At 43.6% G+C, this 5194-nt stretch overlaps 1 long non-coding RNA gene across 1 annotated transcript; it reads left to right on the plus strand.

The window, feature by feature from the left end:
* Positions 1-1025: 1025 nt before the first annotated feature.
* On the plus strand, positions 1026-2370 carry LOC111895315 (uncharacterized). Its single transcript, XR_002851535.2, has 2 exons — positions 1026-2092; positions 2189-2370. It is a non-coding gene; the product is annotated as an uncharacterized LOC111895315 (long non-coding RNA).
* The last annotated feature ends 2824 nt before the right edge of the window (positions 2371-5194 follow it).

The following is a 5194-nucleotide window of genomic DNA, read 5'->3' on the forward strand; positions in this document are numbered from 1 at the left end:
TAGGCGTAGCACCCTACAATCTGTGTGTCTAGCTCATGCGATAAGTCTGGGGTAAAGTGTAATGGCACCTGATGCTTAACTGCATCATTAGCTGTAGTGACGATCGGTGCCTCGTTGTCTTGGCTGACTACCGACGGCTACGCAACGAGGCTATTGAGAGCTGGGCAACGAGGCCCCCAAGGGCTAAACTACGAGACTTCCTTTTCGAACAAAAGTCACCTCGGGAATGCACTACCACGTACGGTATCAGCTCTTCATATACTTTAATTCTACCCCTTCGGAATAAAAATCGTTTCTGCATAGTGTGGTGCTACCCCCCCCCCCCCCCCCCCTTTTTTTTTTCTTAGAGGAGGCGAGGAAAAGGGGAATGACCGTCACCGTCATATAGCTGCTAATAAGAGCCAGGTAGCACGACTGTCGGTCAGACGACACAACTATTGATGACTAGACTTTGTCGCTATTGTGTTGGGCCGCATTGCTGTTGAGGGCCAGGCTGTGCCACCGGTAAGATCTAGGCGGCGCGGCTGTTGAGAGCCGAATAGCAAGATTGGCGTGACCGATCAACGTGAATGGCGATAGCTGAGTAGCGAGACCGCCTGAAGCTGGTCAGTACGACTACTGATAGCCGAGCAACGCAGTTGTTGAGGATCATTCCGAAATTTGTCACGAGTAGTAGCTTACTACTCTTCTCTTCCCTTTTTTCCTTAAAAACATTGAGATGGTCGGACCGCATCTTATAGAATCATATTCAGCTTGACTGGATCGGAGCACATGACGTTGAGTTGTTGATTTTTCTCTTGCGAAAGCGGCCCATTTAACTGTTGAGATATTCTAAGTGATCGAATATGGGAGAAAACCAAAATATAATGGCAGCAGCCCATTTATGGATGAGCCCAAATGTTGAATCGTTAGCCTAAATCTGGCTTTTTTTATATTATTATTATATGGTGCAAGATGAACTGGACCGCAAACACATCTTGATTTTGCTAGGTCAAATCACAGCAAGAAAGCAATGAGCGGCTAATTGGTAAAATAAGGCTTGTTAAAAATTGACCGATATCATATGGCCAATTTTTAGGAGGAGCCCACAATAACCACAGTACATTTGTGTAAAGATAATTAGCCCAATTGTTTTTTTATTATATGGTGCGCATATGGGCTGGCCAGCTTTGGGCCCATTGGTTTTCTCATTTGTTGCGTCTTGGGGATAGAAGGATTCCAGCCAACATCTTATTTTCCCAATCTCTCAAGTGGGGAGCCAAAAAGGAACACGTCGGTGATTGGGTATCTTGTGTGTCCTAGACATCTTGCCGGCCTTTCCCGGTGGTTCGTTGCCTGGAGACGATGGCGGAGAAAGAAAACAGAGCAGCGATTCCGGCAGCGACATTGGCGTGTTGGGTTGCCGGTAGTGATGAGGCGATGACAGGTAGTCTGGCAGAGGGAGCAGCTCTTAGAGACCGAGGTTCTTCGACCGTCCGGCGTATGCGGTGGTTAATTGGACACAGGGGCGCGGAGGTTAAGTGGCGGTGTTGTAATTTCATCCAATATTGATTAAACAAAAACGCCGGGGCCAGAGATTGTTTTGGGTCGCCAAGAGACTGTTGCCTCCAGAGCTCGCTCGTCGGAGCTATAGGTTGGTGATGGCTTGTTTTTGATTGATGGGTCAATGGAGAGGCCCCTGTGGTTATTTGCTTCGGATCTGCTGTCATTTGGTCCCGACGAGTGATCGGCGGTCCCCGGCTCCGGCTGTCTTCAGCAGGTCACGAAAAGGAAAGGCCGGTGGTGCCTCGTCGGGTGCCTGGAACTAGTAGCGACTGGTGGTTGAAATCCCTGGTTATGATTGTTTTTTATTTTTGTGTTCCTCATTGGAGTCCGTCTACACAGGAAGACGATGTTGTTGGGTCATCGGTACGCCCGATCTGGTGGTTGTTGTCGGTTGAATGGAAAGGGTGAGTCGGGTTACTCCAAAGGAGCGTTGACCAAATGCGCCCCATTTTGCCTCTTCTGTATCTTTCAAAATGCTTGGATCCCACCTACACTTACGCTGCATATGACACACCAGCTGTATTTTGTCTTCTTCCTTTTTATCTGGGTACACTATACACCCCCCTTTCTTTATTACGCCTCTTTCTACACATTATTTCCAGAAGTCTCTTCTTACTTTCTTTTTTTGTTGTTTTTTGAGCAGTAAATTGGAGAGGCTAGAATAAATCTTTGAGTTAAAAATAACAAAATGTGGTCAGGTGGTTTTGGTGAGAAGGGATAAACGAATTTTTGGGGGTTTTAAGAAGTGTACAATGGACATAGCTTTGTGTACAAGCAAAATAATTACAGAGATAGAGATTTATAAAAGATTATGAGCTTAAGTTATTTTTCCTCTCTCTTTTTTTTTTTTTGTAATGTACAAGAAACATAGCTATGTTTACAGGAAGCTGTCAAAATTGGTAAAAAACATACAAATTTCCTTATCTAAAAAACGGATTTTCTTCTCAATTTGAACAAAAAGGATGGTTTATGAACCGTAGAAACCTCTTTCCTTTTCAATGCTCAAGAAATCACCAAAATGCAAATGAATACAAGAGCCGAAGTTGTAAAATGGAGTTATATACTGAAAAAACCAACTAACAAATGATTTTTTCTGATCTTAAGAGCTGATGAAAGTGGGTTTAAAACTCATAAAACTTCTTTTCTTTCTCAACCTTTAAGATATAAACAAAAACGAGATCTGATGAGGTTTTCTCCTCATGAACTTTTTTTTTTCTTTTCAACTTGCTCATCAAGTCATTAAAGTATGAACAACAAACATATCTAAGAAATTTTCGTTTTCTTTTCTAAGCACCTAAAGAAAACCGTAAACCGAAGGTGATTTCTTCATAACATAAACTCAAAATAAAGTAAATATCTACCAAAAAGTTCTTCAACTGTCGAGTTGTTCCATAAAACACCAAAATATGAACATAAAAATAGAGAGGAGCTCCTGAAAACCTCTTCTCTCCCCGAAAATATATTTAAAACGGGTCTGAGTTGCTGTTTTTAAACTTGAGAGATGATTAAGTGAACAAAAACTTTCATATCTAGAGATCTGAGCTGAAAAACGAAAATACCTCAAGAAATCTGAACTGAAAATGAAATAGATCTTGAGATCTAAACGATGGCTTAATAGATCTGAAGACATCTTGTCAAGAAACACATTGATCTGAACAGATCTTGGCAAAAGCCAAACGGATCTGAACAAATTTATGCCAAACATGAACATAATTGACCAAATCATACTAGAGATCAACAGATCTGAAGAAACCTGAGATGAAAACACATTAGATCTGAGGAAAAACGAGCTTGAAAGCGACTAAGGCTTTTGCTACTTGCTCGAATCCGGGATGGCGCCAAATGATGCGACATCGACCTATGGCGGCTCCTCTGGTCTTCTGCTGCAGCGGAGATCTGAGATCACAGTACAATATCGTTAGAGCCGCCCCAGGCACTGTGCCCCGGGAGCGGGCTCCGACGGTCAAGTTAGATCAGCTAGAAGATTTGAGATGGTCCTCCATGGCTGGAGAGAACCATCTTGGTGCTGGTGGTGGTGTATGGTGGCTGATGGTCGCGGGTGGCGACTGAGCCACCCGGCCGGAATATAGTGGCGGTTGAGCCATGGGGGAAGATCTAGGGAAGGGTCTAGTGGTGGCTGAACCACCTAGGAGAGAGTCCCCCTCAATCATGGAGAAGGTACGGTTCATTATATATGGGACAATTAGGTCAGACCTTGGGCCTATCCAAATCAGGCCCAACTAGCAAGGAGCTGGGTGAGGCCGCCCGGAGGCGCCGGGAGAGGCTGGCGGACACACACCAGGCAAGGCTGGCGGGCGCGACCCAGGCAAGGCTGGCAGGCGCGCACCAGGAAAGGATAGCAAGGGAGTACCAGGCGAGGGAGCGTCTGGCCGAGCCGGCAGGAGAGTCCCCAGCAGGGCTGACAAGGGAACGCCAGGCAGGGCTGGCAAGGGAACGCCAGGCAGGGCTGACAGGAGCGCGCCAGGAGCGCGCCAGGCCAGGCTGGCGCGCTGGAGCAGTCTAGGCTATACCAATGGACCATATATATATTGATATTATTTGATAGGATATTAGGGCAGAGTAACAACTAATTACATTGTTTATCCTTATGTTTGGCTAGCATGACGATTAGGTAGTATGTTATCCTACGGTATAAGCCAACATAACAACTAGCAGAAATCTTTTAATATAGCTTTAGGCAGCATAACCACTAGGCATAGTATTATTCCTAAAGTTTAGGCAGGGTAACTACCGGTCATAATATTATCCTAACGTTTCATGTATTTGTATAAATTACTAATATATTACAAATAATAACCGTTTTGTAAAAATCGATAAAGTAGTCTTATAACATGTATTCCCTACGTAAACTTGTAAAAACAGTAAAGGTAGGGTCGTGAACTCACCCTATTATCTTGATTCGTTGATGTAGGGTTGATTCGGGAGTAGAAACTTCAGAGACTGCCTCGGGATGGACTGCCTCAATCAGAAATTGAAAGGGAGATACTTAGGAGGTGTGCAGGAATGGTTCTGTGGATACTCCTATTTATACCAAGTTTTTGGGGTGCACGCCACACAAATATATGTGCACGTTGCGCATGAGCACCGTGGCTCCATCCGAGAGTCGCCGCCTGTCACTCTCTCGCTGTGCAACGTCGCCAACAATGTACTCAAATTGGATGTCAGAGTGCACATCGTGCAATGCGCGCACCACACGCGTATATAAATGATTTTTGTAAAATCATCTCTCGTGCGTACGAGTTTGATCTTTACCCCCTTTATATATGTGTGATGATCTCAAGTAGTACTACAACTTATCGTTAGGTTGTTTTGGCTAGTTTTGACTTTCATCTTTTGGCCTAATGGGGGTATAATTAAATAATTTTATAAAAATCATATCTTCCTCATACAGACTCTGTTTCAGCGTTCATTGTCTTAACGTTCTCACCTCAAGATGTACTTTCACTTTCCTTTTGGTGACACCAGACAAAACCTAACCAATCTCCTAGTGACATTTTGACATTAATAACTTTATTTACGCAATTGATTTTACTTTTTACAAAAATCATAACTTCTCCAATCAAAGCCGGATTAATTTATCAAACGAAATCTTATATTGATACTTAATCATATTTATTTATAAAATGAA

This window comes from Lactuca sativa, chromosome 4 (assembly GCF_002870075.4).
Source record: "Lactuca sativa cultivar Salinas chromosome 4, Lsat_Salinas_v11, whole genome shotgun sequence".
Classification (NCBI taxonomy): domain Eukaryota; kingdom Viridiplantae; phylum Streptophyta; class Magnoliopsida; order Asterales; family Asteraceae; genus Lactuca; species Lactuca sativa.